At 46.0% G+C, this 19590-nt stretch overlaps 1 long non-coding RNA gene across 1 annotated transcript; it reads left to right on the top strand.

Annotated features, from left to right (window-relative positions):
- Positions 1-13446: 13446 nt before the first annotated feature.
- On the top strand, positions 13447-18604 carry LOC150058117 (uncharacterized). The gene is made up of 4 exons (XR_016536851.1): positions 13447-13530; positions 13774-13987; positions 18181-18232; positions 18335-18604. It is a non-coding gene; the product is annotated as an uncharacterized LOC150058117 (long non-coding RNA).
- The last annotated feature ends 986 nt before the right edge of the window (positions 18605-19590 follow it).

Genomic DNA, 19590 nt, shown 5'->3' with positions numbered 1-19590 from the left:
CCCCCCTCCCTCCTTCCTTCCTTCCTTCCTTCTTTCCTTCCTTCCCTCCTTCCTTCCTTTCCTCCTTCCTTCCTACCTCTTTCCCTTCTTCCCCTCCTTTCCCTCCCTTCCCTTCTTTCCTTCCCTCCCTCCCTCTTTCCTTCCTTCCTTCCTTCCTTCCTTCCTTCCTTCCTTCCTTCCTTCCTTCCTTCCTTCCATTTATGTTAGAAATTGATTTCAGGGGCTTCACAGCATTAAGCCACCCCAATCCTCAAAGTGTTGAAATTTTTACTTGGAACTGAATACTTTGTATTGTCTTCTAGTCTGTCCCTACCTCACTGTCCTTTTGGGTGGATTTCTTTTCAGAGAATTTTGAGAAACTGAATAGAAAAAAATGCACATTTTGATTGAGCTTTGGTCTTAAATACCCCAAATTTAGATTCAATTTGGGGAATTTAATACAGAGTCAATTAGATGCCTGCTCAAGAATGACTATAACAAAAAGTTTGGGGAATTATTTCAATGCTAAGATGAGTAAACAAACTGTTCAGCAAAGAATTTTTTTTAGGCTTGTATTTGTCAAGCTGAATAGGTTTTAATAGCACAGTGTTGAGAGGAGAGTTGCATTAGACAAAAGAAGATTGTCCCAGTGATGCAGATTATGAACACAAGAAGTAGACATAAAGCATTTATAGTAAGTGTATTTTGGAGAAGAGACTGGGTGAAAACAAGGAAAGATGTGAGTGTCTGCCTGTATTTGCGCATCTATGTATTTCTGTGTGTGTTCACATGCTCAGCAGGATGCATAGACAAGAGGAAGATGGCAGATTAAAGAAAGGGAAGAGGCTGTGAAAGTTATGTTTCAGACCTAGCTCAGTTATTTACTAAATTTCCAAACTGAACTAAATTCACCTTTGGCAAATCACCGAGCCTTTCTGACAGTCTTTCCAATGCCCTCTTTATTTGGTGGTTACCAGATCCCACTGAAATTTCGGGACCTCCAAGTTTCTTTAAAAATGACCACATGCACTATGAAACATGCAGCAATTAACTTAAAGGAGCCCACTTGCATCAGTGTCTCCCAATCATTCCCTTGACCGAAGGCTCAGTCATCTCTGGGCTCCACAGCTCACAGCCTGTAGGTGGAATGTGTGCGCTCTGGGGGCCAGGAGACTGGGAAGAGAGCTGGGCCTGGATACAGCGATTCCTCAGGGCCTAATGTCCTCTTTCACATTTCTTCCATTACCACAATCTCTTGTCCCAGTAGCAATTTATCTCTTCCCTCTCCCCACAAGTGTGTGGAGGGTGGAGGAAGCAGGTTGTCTGGCTGTGCTGTTGAAGGCCAGGCAGTAGAAAGTGGATAGACACTGCATTGAAGAGGACAGCATTCGGATTCTAAGAATTTTTCTGGCCTTCCTAAGCAAGATGCTCAACAACATTCTCCTTAGAATGCCCTGGACTTCCAGGAATGGAAAGGGCTGGCTTCTGAGAGCCTGAAGGTAGTGAAGACTCGGGGATACACCCAAAAGAGGGGGGGGGGAGGGAAAAGAGGAAAATGAGGCCCTGCCTGGGAGAATTCTTCTGCGCTCTCTCAAGAGGAGAGGGGTTTGTGTGGCACTGCTAACGAACCTCTTCCCAAATTCTCTGTGTGGGGGGATTCAGCTACTCCCAGAGGGGAGTCCTTTCTAACAAGGTGCCCCCGGGCCCTGCCCCTCCCTCCCCAGGAGCTGAAGCTGCAAAGGTTGGTGGAATATAATGGATCATTTTCCAATTTACCAGGGTCTTAGAGATTACGCCGCTAATCCCATCAAAGACCATCTGCTTACATTGTCCCTCCTGAGCCAAAATAAATAGATCCTTTACTCTCTCCACTTCACCTCCTCTGGGGCATTGTAGTGGGAGAAAGTTGGACAAGGCCCATCCCATTTCCCCCTCCCTCCTGCTGAGGGCTGGACAGAAGAGGAGAAAACAAACTTAGCTTGTCTGAGGTGTGAAAGGTCTCTTCTTTTCCTGACCTGTATTCTTCTCAGGAGCCTGCGACGATGGGAATCGGGGAGAGGGGCGGGCCGGGGGCTCTGGGGGTCTCTCAGGGTCAGCCCCCTGTGGAGGTGAGGGAGGGGGTGAAGGGCTGTGCTGTGCTCCAAGGTCCCGCTGTCTCTGCCCTGAGGCCACCTTAGCCTCAGTCCAAGTTTGGTTTCTTTCTAGTTTTTTAGTTCCTCCCACCTGTGTCTGTGGGGAAATAATGATTGAAATTTAACTTTCATCTTTCTCTTGGCAGAACTGTGGGAAACAGGACATGAAAATCCACATAAACATTCATTTGATTTCGTCTAAAAGTCATTTATTCCATGGGTTTTTCCCCCCTCACACTTGCTCTCTTGTTTGCTATTGCTCCTGACTGAATGGGGCTTGGGAGATGAGGGAGGGAGATTTCGGGGCACCGTCCAGCCAACGTTTCCGTGGAAGTTGATGAGGAACCAGGAGGATGGATGAATAAACCAGGCTTTGAGAATGAGAAGATTCACAAGTGATATGAAAAGGCAAATGGAATGGAATGTGAAGCAGTGTGACGGAGGGAGGGAGTCCTCATTTGAGAAAGTAGAATTTGAGTAAAGACTTACAGGAAGAAAATTGTCCCTTAGGGAATGGGAGAGACTGAGTTCCACACACAAGGAATCGAGTCTCTTCGTTTCCTGCTGCCTCCATCTCATCTTCTCATTCAGCCACCATTGTCTGCTGCTTCCTAACTAGATCAAACTCTTCTTATTCCTTACAGGATGAGCTATAGAATCCAGTCACCCCAGCTCTGGCCCAGTGATTGCCAGTTTGGGGTGACTCTCTGGTCCCCAGGGGCAAAACTGGGTGAGGAGGGAAGATTTCAGTGGGAACAGATTGCAGGATCTGCTCAGGGCTGTGAGATGCAGGAGAAAGCTCCTTCCTCCTTGGACTCTCCATCTCTGTGTTTGTAAAATAGAGGCTTTGCTGACATCACTGGATTGCTGAAAATACCAAATGAACCAACCTGCAATCCCAGGTGCACAGAGCATGGTGCTAGGCAGAGCAGGGAACAAGTTGTCAATCTTGAGAGACTGGAAGGTTGTTCAAGAGAGTTAATGGGGATGGGTAAAGCATCGCATTTAGAGACAAAATAGAAAATCTCCACATATCAGTTTTGTTCATTTGGTAAGTGTTTACTGAATACCCTTACATACAAGACAGTAAGGGACCAGAAAAAAAAAAAGAAAAGAGTCAGTGTCCTGACTGAAGAGGGAAAACACAAAGCTGTGCTCACAAAGTATTGGTAGAGTCTATGCAGAGACCCAGGAGTGAGTGGGAGACTAAAGGAGGGAGTTCTCAAGTTTGGGGAACCTGGGCTACACAGTGAGACTCTCAAAATGAGAGAGCAGGAAAAGGATGGAAGGAGAAAGAAGAGAAAAGTGTGTGTGTGTGTGAGAGAGAGAGGGGGGGGACCAAATTCTATGCAGCAAGGAAAGATCCGGTTCTGTGGAGGCATTAGGAATTCTGTGGAAATGATTTCCTGAAGGAAGGGGCTCGGATCAGGACCGATCTTTGAAGGATAGGTGGGAGCCTGAATGTGGGAGAAGAGACAGCAGAAAATGAGAGAGCATCTTGACAATGTAGATTCATGGGAGGATATTCAGACATCTAGTGGCCAGAAGCTCCTGTAGCTCCATGTAATGTGAGTGTAGAGAGTTAATACATGTGGCTGAAAGGGAAGAATTCACATCCAGACCAAGAAAGGTAGCAAGTGTTCCTGAGCTCCAGACCACTGCCTGTACCTGAAGTGAGAGGCTGTCAAACAAGAGAGCACTGATGAGTGCATCAGCCAAACCCATGAGAGACTCCACCTTTCACATCTTCTTTTTTTGTTTGTTTTTTGGTCAGTTGTGGGACTTGAACTCTGGGCCTGGGCACTGTTCTTGAGCTCTTCAGCTCAAGGCTACCACCTTACCCCTTAAACCTCAGCCCCACTTCCTGTTTTCCAGTGGTTAATTGGAGATAAGAGTTTCATGGAGTTAAGTGCCTGGGCTAGCTTTGAACCTCGATCCTCAGAGCCTCAGCCTCCTGAGTAGCTAGGATTACAGGTGTGAGCCACCAAGCCTTCTTTGTTTTTTGTATCAGTAAATGAAGATGATGTCTACTGCACTGGGTTTATAGTGACAATTACATGAGATATATGAAAAGTCCTACTAAAGCCTAGCTCACAGGCAAAATACTTCAAATGATGTTCTTGTGCTTGTCTCTCTCTCTCTCTCTCTCTCTCTCTCTCTCTCTCTCTCTCTCTCTCTCTCTCACTCTTTCAGCAGTACTGGGGTTTGAACAAAGCAGGTGCTCTACAATTATGCCATATCCCCAGCTTTAATATGTGTGTGTGTGTGTGTGTGTGTGTGTGTGTGTGTGTGTGTGTGTGTGTGTGTGTGTTAAGATAGTTTTTTTGTTTTTGTTTTTGGATTTTTTTGCTGCCAGTCCTGGAGCTTGACCTTAGGGCCTGGACACTGTCCTTGGGCTTTCCCAAGGCTAGAGCTCTACCACCTGAGCCACAACATCATTTCCAGCTTTTTGTATATATGTGGTACCAAGGAATCGAACCTGGATCTTCATGCATGTTAGGCAAGCACTGTACCAGTAGGCCAAATGCCCTGGCCCTACAGTAGTTTTTAAAAAAAATAGTTTCCTTTTTGTTTTTTTGCCCAGGCTAGATTTGAACCTTGATCCTCCTCTGTAGCAGGGATTACAGATGTAGAAAAACATTCTGGGATTTCTAATTGAGATGGCAGTCTTATTTTTTGCTTGAGCTAACTTTGAACATTACAGTCATGAATGAGTCTTGTTTTTTTGTTTTTGTTTTTTTGGGTTTTTTTTTTGTTTGTCTTGGGGCTTGAACTCAGGGCCTGGGCACTGTGCCTGACCTCTTTTGCTTAAGGGAGTGCCCTACCACTTTGGGCCACAGCACCACTTCCAGTTTTCTGGTGGTTAATTGGAGATAAGAGTCTCACAGACCTTCCTTCCCAGGGTGGCTTTGAACTACAATCCTCAGATTTCAGCCTCTTGATTAGCTAGGATTATAGGAGTGAGCCACTGGTGCCTGGCTGTGATTGATTCTTTAAAAAGAGTATATCACCTGTTGAATTAAAATTCATTTGATAATAATATGAAAAAAGAAGCCAGGTGCGGTGGCCCAGGGGTAGGGTGGTTGCCTTGAGCTGAAGAGCTCAGGGACAGCACCCAGGCCCAGAGTTCAAGCCCCATGACCCACAAAAACAAAACGAAACAAAGAAAAAACTGGATGAGGCCAGGAGTATGGCTTAGTGGTGGGTTTGATTGCCCAGTACCACACACACAGAAAAAGCCAGAAGTAGTGCTGTGGCTTATGTGGTAGAGTAATAGCCTTGAGAAAGCCAAAGGACAATGCCCAGGCCCTGAATCCAAGCCCCAGGAATGACCAAAAAACCAAAAACCAAATAAATAATTTGATAATAAATAAAAAAGAAGAATGTCTTCATAAGTAAATATCTTGAAAAAATGGATCCTAGAGATCTGGTATCTGCCTTTAATTATTGTGTAGGCCATCTGGTCTTTTTGTTTGTTTTTGCCAGTCCTGAGCACTGTCCTTGGACTTTCTCAAGGCCAGAGCTCTACCACTTGAGTCTCAGCACCACTTCTGGCTTTTTTCTATGTAGGTGATACGGAGGAATCGAACCTGGGTCTTCATGCATGCTAGGCAAGCACTCTACCACTAGGCCAAACTCCTGGCCCCCCATCTGTTTTTAATAGGACAGATTTACTTGATAATATAAAAGATGGCTAGGAGTGAGAAGGAGGCAGATTAGGGCTAGGTATAAAGAAAAATATGCAAACCACCAGAAAAGACCAAACATAGTATTTGCTCATAAATGGTCATCCATTGAAGACAGAGAAAGGAATTTCTGTTTGGGGAGGTGGTTAACATATGTTTCTTTGAATGTTCCAAGAAGTCGGGGATTATTTAGTTTATCTGGTTATGTAATTTACTTGGTTCATTTGCCTATCAACTGCCTAGAAGAGAGCTGAGCTTATGACAGGCATTTGATAAAGATTTGTATGATAGATGGATGAAAGAATCCTCTAAATTGTAAAATGCCACAGATGGTTCTAAATAGCAGTACTAGTCACTGGTACTTGCTGCATGCTTTCCATGCGTTCTTGTAAAGGCAGCAAGTGTCGCAGTCCACTAAGAGCAGTGCTGCTGGAGCACGGAAAGATTGAGGTCTAGAGGAAGCAAGTAAGTAATAGTAACCCAAGAGAGAGGACAGGAAGGCATGGTGGCTGGGGTTCTGCTGTACTGAAGGAGGCTGGGAGGGCATGCCTGTGCTTCCTATGCATGGATAGCTGCTAAAATGGAACATTGAACAGAGGAACAGTAGCACTGGACATGGTCCAGCAAGGGAGCTACAAACCCCAGGGAGAGTGGAGCATCTCTCTCCTATGCTGTGAGGACAGAGACTTGCAGTATAGGCCAAGCTGCATGATCAACTCCCTACCGCTGTGATAAGTTTGGCTTCTTGACTAGAAGGGGATTTATCCGAAAGGCTGTCTTTTAGCAGAGCCTACTTTTCTTTTTTGCCAATCCTGGGCTTGAACTCAGGGCCTAAGTGCTGTCCTTGGGCTTTGTTGAGGCTAGAGCTCTACCAGTTGAACCACAGCACCACTTTCAGCCTTTTCTTTTCTTTTCTTTTTTTTTTTTCTTTTTTTTTTTTTTTTTTTTTTTGCCAGTCCTGGGCTTGAGCTCAGGGCCTGAGCACTGTCCTTGGACTTTCTCAAGGCTGGAGCTCTACCACTTGAGCCTCAGCACCATTTCTGGCTTTTTTCTATCTATGTGGTACCGAGGAATCGAACCCGGGTCTTCGTGCATGCTAGGCAAGCACTCTACCAGCAGGCCAAACTCCCAGCCCACTTTCAGCCTTTTCTATGTAAGTGGTACAGAGGAATCGAACTGGGGTCTTCGTGCACGCTAGGCAAACACTCTATCATTAGGCCAAACTCCTGACCCCATACCAAAGCCTACTTTCCTTTAGCAAAGAACTAGTGATGGAAAGATGTGCTGAAGAGTTCTCTTAGTGACAGTCTACCTGATTGGAAAGGCTGTGGCCCTTCGCTCTATGGAGTAGTTCTGAGGTGCCCGGAGGCAATAATGACTTCTCCAGGATACTACCATTGTGTGTGTGTGTGTGTGTGTGTGTGTGTATTCTATTGTCTGCTTTTACCCTGATCTATTTAAATTGGAGACCCCATCTAATAGCTCCTAATTCACATATCTTAGTGCAGTGTGTCCCAATTTTTCCCTTCCTAATATCCTTTTGAGAAGCTGAAAGCCTCCAATTCCAAGAGCAATCTAACAAGAAATCCTAAGAAATAGGTGTGTTGCTCCCCCCAGGTTTTTCTCTTTCATGGCTGATTGGTTCTTCTGTAAAGATTAAAAAGACCACAAGTGGGAACAGCAGAGGCGCCGAAGGTCTGAGCAATGCCGGAAGTCACCCTTAAAGGGCAGCCCCTCGGGTAGCAGAAAGAAGCCCCGGTCTCTTGGTTTCTTGCTTTCTGCTGCCACCTAGTGTCTCAAGACTTTAAAACCTATACCCTGGGGAAGGGCAATTCATTCATTCATTCATTCATTCACTCATTCAGATACCTTCCTTCCTTCTTCTTTTTTTTTAAATGGTGCTGGAGAGTATTTGTTTTTATTCACTAACTCGATTTTTCAGCAAAAATACTTTATTCTCCTGCCAAGTGCTGATGGCTCGTGCTTTAATCCTAGTTACTACGAGGCTGAGATCTGAAAATCAAGGTAAAAGCCAGACTAGGTAGAAAAGTCTGTGAGATTGTTATTTCTAATTAACACCCCCAAAACCAGAAGTGGAGCTGTCGTTCAAAGTGGTGAAGTGCTAGCCTTGAACAAAAGAGCTCAGAAACATCTCCCAAGCCCCAAGTTCATGCTCCACAACTAATAAAATTAAAAAATTAAACATCCAGAAATACAGGTGTGGTTCAAGTGGCAGAGCACCATCTTTAAGCACAAAAGCCAAGTGAGAGGGATAGGAATGTGGCTTAGTAGTAGAGCGCTTGTCTAGCATGCATGAAGCCCTGGGTTCACATAAACAGTACCACATAAACAGAAAGAAGCCAGAAGTGGTGCTGTGGCTCAAGCGGTAGAGTGCTAGCATTCAGCAAAAGCGGGTCAGGAACAGTGCTCAGGCTCTGAGTTCAAGCCCCAGGTTAGGCTAATTTTTTTTAAAGCCAAGTGAGATAGTGGTATAATATCCTAGCGACTCAGATAGGACTTGAGCCCATAGCATTGAAATTACCAGCACTCAGTAAGTTGAGCTAGGAGTCATGTTAATAGCTGCACAGTGACCACTCTCCACCTTCGGGCTGGTAGAGCGCAGCTCCGAGCTTCTGTGGGGCTGAGCTTTTCAAGGTAAACACCACATGCAGGTGATCATAACTACACACAGGTGGTCATCACCACATGACGTCACCTTATCATGCCCACACTCAATAACCACAAGGATGAAACCACAGGCAGGTGGTCCAGCAGGGTAAGCATTTATACAAAAACAAAAACAGAATTTGGTGGCTAAGCTTGGCAGGTTATTACAAGTGGGATTCCAGCACCGGCACACACATACTCACTCTCTATTATATGTATTATATATATGTGTGTGTGTGTATATACACACACATATATGCATCTATGTTTATGTAATATACATATATTTTCCTTTGACCAGCTGCAGTGGCTCATGGTCATTATTGAGTTGCCCTCTTCAGCCTTTGCTGTCCTCAGTGGAAAGAGACTCCAGCCTTTTTCTCTCAGTGTTCCAGGTAAATTTAATTACAATTCCTCTAGTTATGGCTCACACTCATTCCCTACTGTTGTCAGAGACTGAGGTGTTCTGAAATCTCTTTCCAACCATCCCATCAGTGCCTTTCCAGCTGGGAGCATGGGCTGATGGGAGGGGAGAATGCCTACAGAGAAAACAGCTGGAGGAAGGACACTGTGTGACTTGATAAAGGATAACTCATTCCACACTTTACTTCTCACAACATGTCAGGATATTTCATTCATTTGCGCGTGCGCGCGTGTGTGAGTATGTGTCGGTTGTGGGACTTGAACTCTGGGCCTGAGTGTTCATTTGTCCCTTGAGCTCTTCAGCTCAAGGCTACTGCTCTACCCCTGTAGCCACAGCGGCACTTCCAATTTTCTGGTGGTTAACTGAAGATAAGAGTCTCACGGATTTTTAGTGCTCAGGTTGGCTTTGAACCATGATCCTCAGATCGCAGCCTTCTGAGTAGCTAGGATTATTGGCATGAGCCACCCTGCTCAGCCAGGATATTTCATGCTGATAGCTCCTGAGTGAGGCTCACAAGGTGGATATTAATTCCCCCATTTTGCAGGCGAGCAAACTGAAGCTAAAGAAAGTCAATTGATTAATATAGATTCATAGACAAAGCAGGGATGGTGGGGAGGAATCACTGCCTTCTTGCTGCCATTTGGGTTTGTTGTTTGGAAGCAGGCACACTAGACAGGAGATTGGACACTTAGAACTAGAGAGGTCTAGTAATGTCCTCACAAAACAGCTCATTGCTATCTCCAGATGGAGAAAGGGAGCCAGGAAACTTTTCCTACTAGAGAGCTGGGCCTCGGTCTGTGGCACAAATGCACCTCCTGGTGGCCAGGCCAAGCTATAGCAACCTTCCCTACTCAGCATAGGGAGAGGAAGGTGAGAGGGATCTGGGCACTGAGCAGGCTGAAGAAGAAGTCTAGAAAGCAGTGTCACTTACTCTGCACTGGTATTGATTTTAGAAAGGCAAACACACATGAAACTCAGTTTGAAGGTATTCATTCCTACGATCACGATAGTTCCTAACACTTATGTTTTTAATCGTCACCAGGCACTGCCCTAAGAGCCTTACTTGCATTGTATATAGTCCTCACAACTTTGTGAAGTCTGCCTAGAGATTCAGTGGCTGAGCAATGTGCCCTGGGTCACACAAGCAGCCAGGGGTAGGGCCAAGGTTTGAGCCTAGAATACTTGGAATTAAGCCCAGGACACTATTTGCTTCTACTGAACACTCAAACAGAACAGACTGCGGTTTGTTTATGTCTGCATCCGGGGGGGGGGGGAGGGTGACACAGTGTAGTTTCTTATGGGTATTTTTGCTCCCATTCAGGTAAGAGTTCTCTAGCAGGCAGGCATCTATACCATTTGGATCTGGAATTTAATAGAGAAGGGCTATAAATTATCAGTGGAAGGGAGAAAAATCAAAGGTCCCGAAGTAGTTGAGAAAATCCAGAGAGAGAGAGTGTGTGTGTGTGTGTGTGTGTGTGTGTATGTAAAGGGAGGAAGAGAAAGGAGCTGAGGTTGAGTCACAGAAACAAGAACAGCCAGAGAACATGCGGCCCACCAGCAGCCTCACCCAAATAGCAGCCCTGAAAAGACCCCCGAGTTTGTCTCCTATCACTACCACCTCTCACACCTCTCACACAGATCCTTCTTTGTCACTCCCAATGGCTTCTCTTCCTTGTATGGGATCATCAAATACTTCTGCTTCCTATCTTCTATGCATTTCTCCTCTGAAAACTTATTTCTATATAGATTACTTGCAACTCAGTGTTTGGAAAAAATCATTGAATATTGGAGATTGGAAGAGAATTTAGAGATCCAATAGTTTTCATCAGTCTATAGAACATAGCTGTATAATAGAATCCTGTAATTCAAAACAACTCTATAAATTAATGTACCTAACTGACAAATGAGAAAGCTGAAGTCTCAGTTTGGTTGGATGCAATGGCTTCTACTTGTAATTAGAGATCGGGAGGATTGCAATTCTGAACCACTCTGTACAAATAGTTAAGAAGACCTCATCTCAACAAGCAAGACTGGCCTGGTAGCCTGTGCCTGTGATTCCAGTATTCAGAAAGTTGTAGCTGTTGTGAGGTTAGTTCTAGGCTAAATAAATAAAACAAAAGGCAAAAAGAGACACTATCTGAAAAATAACTGTAAAAGCAAAAAAGAGCATGGAGTAAGTGATAAAACATTTTCCTGTCAAGTGTAAGACTGTGAATTCAATCCCCAGAATTAAAAAAAAAAAAAAAAAGGTCTCAGAAAGATTAACATTTCCTGGGCTGGGAGTTTGGCCTAGTGGTAGAGTGCTTGCCTAGCATGCACCAAGACCCAGGTTCAATTCCTTGGTACCACATACATAGAAAAAACTGGAAATGGTTCTGTGGCTCAAGTGGAGGACTAGCATTGAGAAAAAGTCCAAGGACAGTGCTTAGGCCCTGCGTTCAAGCCCCATGACTGGCAAAAGAAAGAAAGAAAGAAAGATAAACATTTCCTACTTCAGTGCAATTCAATATTCATCTACTGAACTCTTTATTTTATATAGGGTATGGTAGGGGAAAAGACACTTTTTCTTTCCTTCTTTCTTTTGCCAGTCCTGGGACTGGAACTCATTGTAGGAGCCCTGTCCTTGGACTTTCTCAAGGCTAGAGCTCTGCCACTTGAGCCACAGCACCACTTCTGGCTTTTCTATGTATATGGTACAGAGGAATCCAACCTGGGTCTTCATACATGTTAGGCAAGCACTCTACCACTAGGTCAAACTCCTGGCCCCTCTTTTCTTTTTAACATGGGCTCTCACTATATTGTTCAAGCTGGTTCCAAACAGTTGGGTTCAAGCGATCTTCCTGCCTTAGCCTTCTGCATGAGCTGACATGTCAGAGATTACATAGCAGAGAAGACAGACTTGGCAGCAGAGTAAAATGTGATCAGTCAGTCCCATGAACGTAATATAATGGAATAACAGAGAAGACACAAAGTTCCAATGTTGGACATAGAGTCTTTTTTGTTTTCCCAATCCTAGGGCTTGAACTAGGGCCTGGACACTGTCCTTGAGCTTTCTCAAGGCTAATGCTCTATCACTTGAGCCACAGTGCCACATATTTTTTTCTAGTGATTCACTGGAGATAAGAGTCTCATGGACTTTTCTGCCTGGGCTGGTTTTGAACTGTATTCCTCAGATCTCAGCCTCCTTAGTAGCTAGTATTACTTGAGCCTTATTATTTTAATCTTGTTTGTCCTCCGTTTCTGTTAGATTTATAGAGCCTGTACATTGAAAAGAACCTGAGAGATTATCTATATCCTACCTTTACCCAATCACTTCACAGGGCTCCTGTCCCTGATGGTGGTAAGTCGCAGCTAGCTGTACAAGGTGCTCCTAGAGGCAGCTCCTTTCCCTAATAGGCACCCATGTAGTGAGGAATTCCAGTCACTCACCCATTAAAATGTCTTCTGTGTTTTCTGTGCCCCAGCGTTTGTTTGGCACAGGAGAAATTTATCTGTAAAGAGCCAGAAGTGACTCTCAGTGGAGTTTCTTCATTTCTAACCTGAAGCTCAATGGTAGAGTGATCACCTGGCACTTGAAATGCCCTAGATTTCATCCTGAGTACTGAAATAGACCCCCAAAAAATAAGCTTCTCTGGTATGTTAACCTGAAAATAATATTTATCTTAAAGATTCCTTTGGCATACTCCGGTTTTTCTTCAGATTGTATACATCACTCTGTGTGGGGGGGTGGGATGGGGTGGTACTAGAGTTTGAACTCAGTGCCCTAAATTTGCTAGGTAGGCACTCTAACCCTTTTTGCTTCCTTTTTCTAATAGATTTGAATTCAATACTGATGGAGATTAGGAATCTAGAAATCTGCCAAGACGACAGAGGGCGCTAGGGCGCCCTCAGTGTGAGCGGAGGCTGGACAGTTAGCCCGACACTTGTGCATCTCTTCCAACCTCCCGAAACACAGCCAAAATAGGTCTGAAATACTGGGATTCCCCCCCCCCCCCGCCCCCAGCAAACCCTCTCGTGCACGCACGCGTCTTGTCTAGGCCGCGGTTGGCTGGTCGCGCCGTCAGTTACCGGAAGAACCAATGGAGGGAGCCTGAGTATCCGCCTCCCGCTGGGCAGGGAAGGCTCCGCGACTGCCTTTGGGTCCTTTGTGTGTGGACGCAGGGGTGGTGGCAGTCGTTTTGGTCCGTTTAGGAACGTCGGCTGCCTTGTCTTATTTGCCAAGTTGTGGCAAGGAGGGGAAGAGGGACCCGGGGACCATGTAAAGGCGGGGGTGTGATGTGGCGCCCGGAAAGGCTAGCAGCCCGCAGGCGCCTTCTTGTGCCGGAGGCACTTGGCAGACCTCTCCGGTCTGGACCCGTGGCCTTTCGGCCGCCTCGTCCACCCTTTCGCCTTAGATGGAGATTTTCTTTGCGGCCCGGAACTTGATCACTTGCTCACCCCGCCCAGCCTCGGCTGGCGAGGCCGGGACTGAGCGGGGACTGTTGGCTGGGAACCTGGACGGGGCGGGGCCTGGACGCCGAGCCGTGCGCCGGGCCCCCCTCCGGCACGCAGCCCCCCTTCCCCGCTCCCCCCTTCCCCGCTCCCCCCTCCCCCGAGCGGCGGCGTCACCGACTTTTATTGGGCACGTGGTGGCTGATGCGCTGTAAGTAGGACTGTGGGCGGCCACCCTCGCAAGGTGGGGACCGCACTTTTATTACGAGGGAGGCCCAACGAGGTGGACGCGTGTGGAAGCAAATGGCTTGCACGGCGGGCGGTGCAGCTGGTGGCACTAAATCCTGTCCCCCCCCCAAATCTGGAAAGTGTGCGAGGCGCGGAGGAGAGAGCCCCTAGGAGGCTGCCGTCTGCGTGAGCTACCTCCCCAGCCAGCACCATCTCTTCCCCGTAGGACTGATTTACCAGCTGTGAAGCCGAGCCGGGGAAGCATGTGTCCCTTGGCCGGGCAGTGGCCCACAATGATTTAATACTGCAAACATATAAGCGGGGGTTATTGGCTCCCTAGGAGCCACTTTGGAGCCGTCTCCCTTCCACACCCGCTGTTCCTGAAACAAGTTTCCACAATCACAAGGCTGGAAAAGTTACTCAGCCCAGGGGACTGAAGGGTGAGTCACAAGAGTGTAATCTACAGAGAACTTGGCTTCCTTTGCTGGGACAGCCAGATACCGCCCTTTGCTTCTCCTTTGCTTCTGGCCTCCTAACCACCTTTTCTTTCTTTGGAGGGTGGGAGACCAGTGGGTGCTAATTCTTTTGTGCACTGGTATCTCAACCTGGGAAAATGGGAAATTAGTCCTATTCGGTCTGGCACTCCTTCAGAACCGGGCCCTACAGCTGTAAAGTAGTGAAGGTGCAGATTTTCCATACCTTGGAGTATACTAAATATTTTTGAGCCCTGCACTGGCTAGGCAGGCTTCTTTTTTTTTTTTTTGCTTCAGTTATTTTTAGTGTAGATCTTGGTCCTTTTTGGTAGCTGCCAAGGTATAACTGATATTATGGGTCTGTGCCACCACAGCTTTCCACCTCTGGGTATTGTTAAATAAATACTCCTCACGTTTTTACAACTTCACATACATTATCTAATTTTAGCTTGAGCTAAACATATATGTTAGGCACTGAGCCTGAAACACATGAATGATGATGAAGCCTTCAGTCCAGTTGTAGAAAGTAGAAACTATTATCTATATTTCCAGGTAGAATGAAATAGGTGCTATAAAGAAATGACAGAAGATACCTTAATGGAGAATATTAAGCCAGCTGGATAGGACCTGGATGGGAAAAAATCAGGATAAGTTTCTAGGAGGGAAAATAGGAATGAAACCTTAAATGCTATGAATGATTTTGAAAATAGAAGGCAAGCTCAGGTGGCTCACATCTAACCGTACCTACTCAGAAGGCTGAGATCTGAGGGTTATATTTGAAGCCAGTATGGGCAGGAAAGTCAATGAGACTCTTCAATTAACTCCTAAAAAGCCATGAATGGGGCTGTAACTTAAGTAGTAGAGTGCTAGCTTTAAGTATTCCCGGCCTTCACCCCTTGAGTTCAAGCCCTGGGACAATCAAAATAGATGGAAGGCTTTGTTGTTTGGTTTTGCCCTTATAGACCTCTTCTAAGTTGAAGCTCATCTTCTGTGTGTTCATCTACCATCTGGGTGTGTGTGTGTGGTGCTAGGTATTGAAGACCTTGATTCTGCTCAGCAAGTGCTCTTTAAGTTAGAGTCTCAGCCCTTATTTCTCTATTTTTGACAAATAAAGTAGTATTTATCTCCTAATTATCTACTTTGTCTTCCTCAGGTTTAGGTTTCTACTTCTAGAGATTCCTGACTGGCCCCTACACTGTATTCCTTCCAAAAGCATTATAGTCAAAAGGAAGCTTTACTTTACAAGCAGGGCTTTTGTAGATACTTACTCATCTTTCTTTTCTTTTGGTTGTAGTTGCTGAGACAGGGTTAGGCCTTAAACTTAAGGTCCTCCTGCCCTCAGACCACTGTGTGTGCAATCCTTTCGGCAGTTTTCCCACCTTTAGTATCCTAACTTCCTAGCTGGGGCTTTCTGTAATGCATTAAAAAAAAATTCTTAATTAATTAATTAATGTGATCCTGGGGTTTGAACTCAGGGGCTAAGCATTATCCTTGAGCTTTTTTTTTTCCCCCCTTCAAGGCTAGCACTCTATCACTTAACCCCCATTGCTCCTCTTTCAGCTTTTTGGTGGCTAGAGGTAAGAGTATCAAGAGTATCATGGCTCTGCTGGGCTGGCTCCAAGCCCTGCTCCTCAGATTTCAGCTTTCTGAACAGCTAGAATTACAGGTATAAGCCACTGGTGTTCTGGCATCTGGATATAATGCCACGCCCCCACCCCCCACATTAGCATTGAACCCAGGGCCTCAGAATGCTAGGCAAGTACTCTCTATCATTTGAACTACATCCCCTGCAATGTAAATCTAACCAATTTCTTCCTCTGTTTAACATTTTTTGATGACTAAGCAGAACAAAGTCCAAGTCTTAACAATCAAGGCCCTTTATAATGAGACTTCTTAAACCTTCTATGCTATTTCTTTGATCAAGTATTTGATTTCCAAAAGACCCATTCTCTCTTCATGCTTTTCTATGCCCCCAAAAGTTCTACATGTCTTCAAAATCCAATTTATACATTTCCTCTAAGAAGCCTCCTTAATTGCCCTAGTTTGGATTAGGGTATTGCCTCCGCTCATTTCAAAAGCCCACTTACTGCTGGTTAACTTATTTCCATCCCTACAGCAAGTCAGGGCTCTCTCTCTCCTCTCTATACTCTGGCATCTACCTAGAGTTCAAGGAAGCACAGAAAATAGAATGGACTAAGCCTGAAATTGGTTGGTGCTTTGAAGGCCTCAGGAACCAGGCCAAGGGCTTTGCACTTTATATTATAGGCAGTGGAAAAGTACGTTATAGTCCCATTACTGGGTCAAATATGAGAAGATGGATTGGAGAAAATTAGGAACAAATAATGGTTAACTCTGTTGTACAGAAACACAGGTTTTAGAGAGATAGTGACAACCCAAGGCCACATAGCCAACAAGTTGCAGAATCAGGAACTGAATACTTTCTGAATTATGTCAAATCCAGAATTCTTGGGTTTTTTGTTTGTTTTGTTCTGTTTTGCCAAGCGGGGGCTTGAACTCAGGGCCCGGGCACTGTTCCTGATCTCTTTTGGTGAAGGCTAGCGCTCAATCACATTGCGCCACTTCTGGTTTTCTGGAGAGAATAGTCTCACAGACAGTCCTGCCTTGGAACCTCAATCCTTAGATCTCAGCTTCCTGAGTAGCTAGGATTACAGGTGTGCCTAGCTTCTCTGTGGCCTCATACATCTACTTTTCTATTCATAAGAAGTCCCTCTGGCATTAGACAACATCGTAAGGCAGTTTAGACCTCTTGGCCGCTTTGATCTCATGACACTCTCCATTGACATGCTCTTAGCCAGTTACAACAGAGAAAGAGCTCTTAGACAGTGGAGTACCTACTGCATTGCAGAAGGGATACTCTTATCTCCCACTGCAGCCCAATAACCAGAACCACCGCAAGGACTCCATGTAACTACATAGGGACTAGAGAACACAAGGAAGGGAAGAGAACAGGAAATAATTGTGGGCAAGAATCAAGCTCACCACATGCCAGTCCTGGGGCTTGAACTCAGGGCCTGAATCGAGGAATGGAACCCAGGTCTTCGTGCATGCTAGGTGAGCACTCTACCACTAGGCCAAACTCCTCCCCACCCCACCCCCTTCTTTTTTTGTTCATTTGTGCTGCTCAGGATCTGGCTGAACACTGTCCCTGAGCGATTTTGCTCAAGGCTAGTGCTCTGCCACTTTGAGCCACAGTTCCACCTCCAGTTTTTGAGTAGTTTATTGGAGATAAGAGTCTCATGAGGACTTTTCTGCCCCGGCTGACTGGCTTCTAATTGCAATCCTCAAATCTCTGCCTCCTGAGTCACTAGGATGACTAGTGTGAGGCACTGGCGCCCAGTTTATTCTGTGCACTTTCCCTCTATCCCTGATTGCCGAAGTCTGCACTGACCTTGTGAAGGAGGTAGGGTCAGCAGGTGGTGGTCTGCAGATGAGAAGATCCAAGGCTGGAAGATATTCGGTGGCTCCTACAATCCATGTTCAGCAACAACAGCTAGGCACGCAGTGTGGATGTTAGACACTTGCAGACCTCTCCTGGCTACTAAGTGGGTGCCTCACTCATTTTGCTTTTGCAGCTCCTTAGCACAGGCCAGCTACAGAGGAGTGGCCAAACTCTGGCAGTAGTGAACCAGCCCCTTTGGTCCCCACATCTAGCCCTTCGCCCAACTGTACTGTGTAAACCAAGGATAGGAGCAGCATGTCTTGGCTGATGGGGGCCAGGTGGGGAGCCTTTGGGATAGGTAAGGAGTGCTGAGGCAAAGTGCCCTGCTGGATATGACTCCATCTGTGACTTTGTCACTGGGGATTTAATTTAGAGCCTCACGTTCACAAGGCAGGTGCTGTACCATTTGAGCTACCTCCAGCTCTTCCTTTACCTTTTGTTTGTTGTTATTGGTAATGGGGCTTGAACTTGGGGCCTGGGTGCTGACCTTTAAAGCTTTTTCTCCTCAAGGCTAGTCCTCTACCACTGTGAGCCACAGTGCCACTTCTGATCTTCTAGTGGTTGGTTGGAGGAAAGAGTTTCATGGACTTTCCTGCCCAGGCAGGCTCTGAATCGTAATCCTCAGTTCTCAGCCTTCTGAGTAGCTAGGATTACAGCTTGTGTTGGTTATTTTAAAGGCAGGTTCTTGCTTTCTTCCCAGGCTGGCCTAGATTGCAATCTTCCTCATGCATCTCTGTCACTGCGGATCACAGGTGTGCACCACTGCACCCAAACACTGCATGAGATGCAAGTCTCACAGACTTTAATGCCCAGTGTGGCCTCAAACCTAGATCTCTGATCTCTTCTTTCCAAAGGGCTCTCCTGAGGCATCTAACTGGACATCAACTTAATCCAAGGGCTGTCTTGGGAAGACATTCATAGACCCCCGAGGAACTGGCAGCACCTTCCCCCACAGATGACCAAACAAGTGTACTACCTTTCCCGTCTGACGTGAAAAATTGGCCTCTCCCCATGCCAGAGCTGCCCCCCCACCAGGTCTGCCTTCCCATCCTTTGTTACCCCCAAAAAGCAAAACCCAAGCCAAAGTATCAGAAACGTGTATTCTTTTTCTTTTAATAGTAAACCTCTTTACAACAAATATAGTGAAAGAGTTTTCAAACAAAACTCATAAGAATCTCGAGGACTTTGTCTCCTTATTGTGTAGAATACTAAGAAAGCATCACCATACAGCACAAAAAGAAATATTGAAAACAAATCAACAGCCACACACTTGGACTCGCCCTGCCCCAGGACCTAGGAGCCCCAGGAGTGTGGGTGATTGTCGGGTTTGGGAGTGGGTGACCTCTGTGGCTGGTCCCACCCCTCCCTCCCTCCCTCTTCCTCCCCCCTCCCTCCCCCTAGGACTTGAATGGGGTAGAACAGAGAATCCAGATTCTCTAAAGAACATCCCAGCCCCCCTTCCCCCATACAAATCCCAGTCCTTCTATTAACTGCTTAGGGGTGGGGAGAGGCAAAGAGGGGAGAACAAGGAGTTCCCAGGCTCCATATCTCCTGGCCTCCATGACAGCTCCAATCCTCCCACCCCCACCCCAGGGGATTCCAAGGAGTAAGTTAAAAATATATAGATATAGATATTTCTAGATACACTTTTACATCATTTCTGTCTCTCCAAACAAATAAATAATCAGCAAGAGAAGGTGCATTATTTTCTTCCTGTTCAAGATGGGGAGGGCTGAGTGGGATCAGGGTTCAGTCTCCCAGCATTGAGTGCACTGTTGGGGGACAGGAGATGGTATGTGTTCCATTGAGGTGTGTGGGGTTCCTCTTGCCCACTGTCCCTGAAAGCTGTGGGAAACCTGGGGAGGGGCGGGGCATTGAACAACTCCAGTGATTACTTTGGCAAATGCCCAGTTTTTTTTAAGAGAGAGTGGGTGGAGGCAAATTTGGCTTGTGAGAAGAAGAAATTGAGTCTTTACTTGAGGTCTGGGTTCCCAGGGACCCATCCATCTGACCAGCCAGTAACCTCTACCCCTAAGAAAAACGTTGGGATACTAAATTGCAGAAATGTCACATATTCATTCACAGACCAACCCCTACTGTCAGGGATAGA

The sequence above is a fragment of the Megascapheus bottae genome, chromosome 10, assembly GCF_031878675.1.
Source record: "Megascapheus bottae isolate mThoBot1 chromosome 10, mThoBot2.hap1, whole genome shotgun sequence".
Lineage (NCBI taxonomy): Eukaryota > Metazoa > Chordata > Mammalia > Rodentia > Geomyidae > Megascapheus > Megascapheus bottae.
This window is presented reverse-complemented; position numbering and strand designations above follow the sequence as displayed.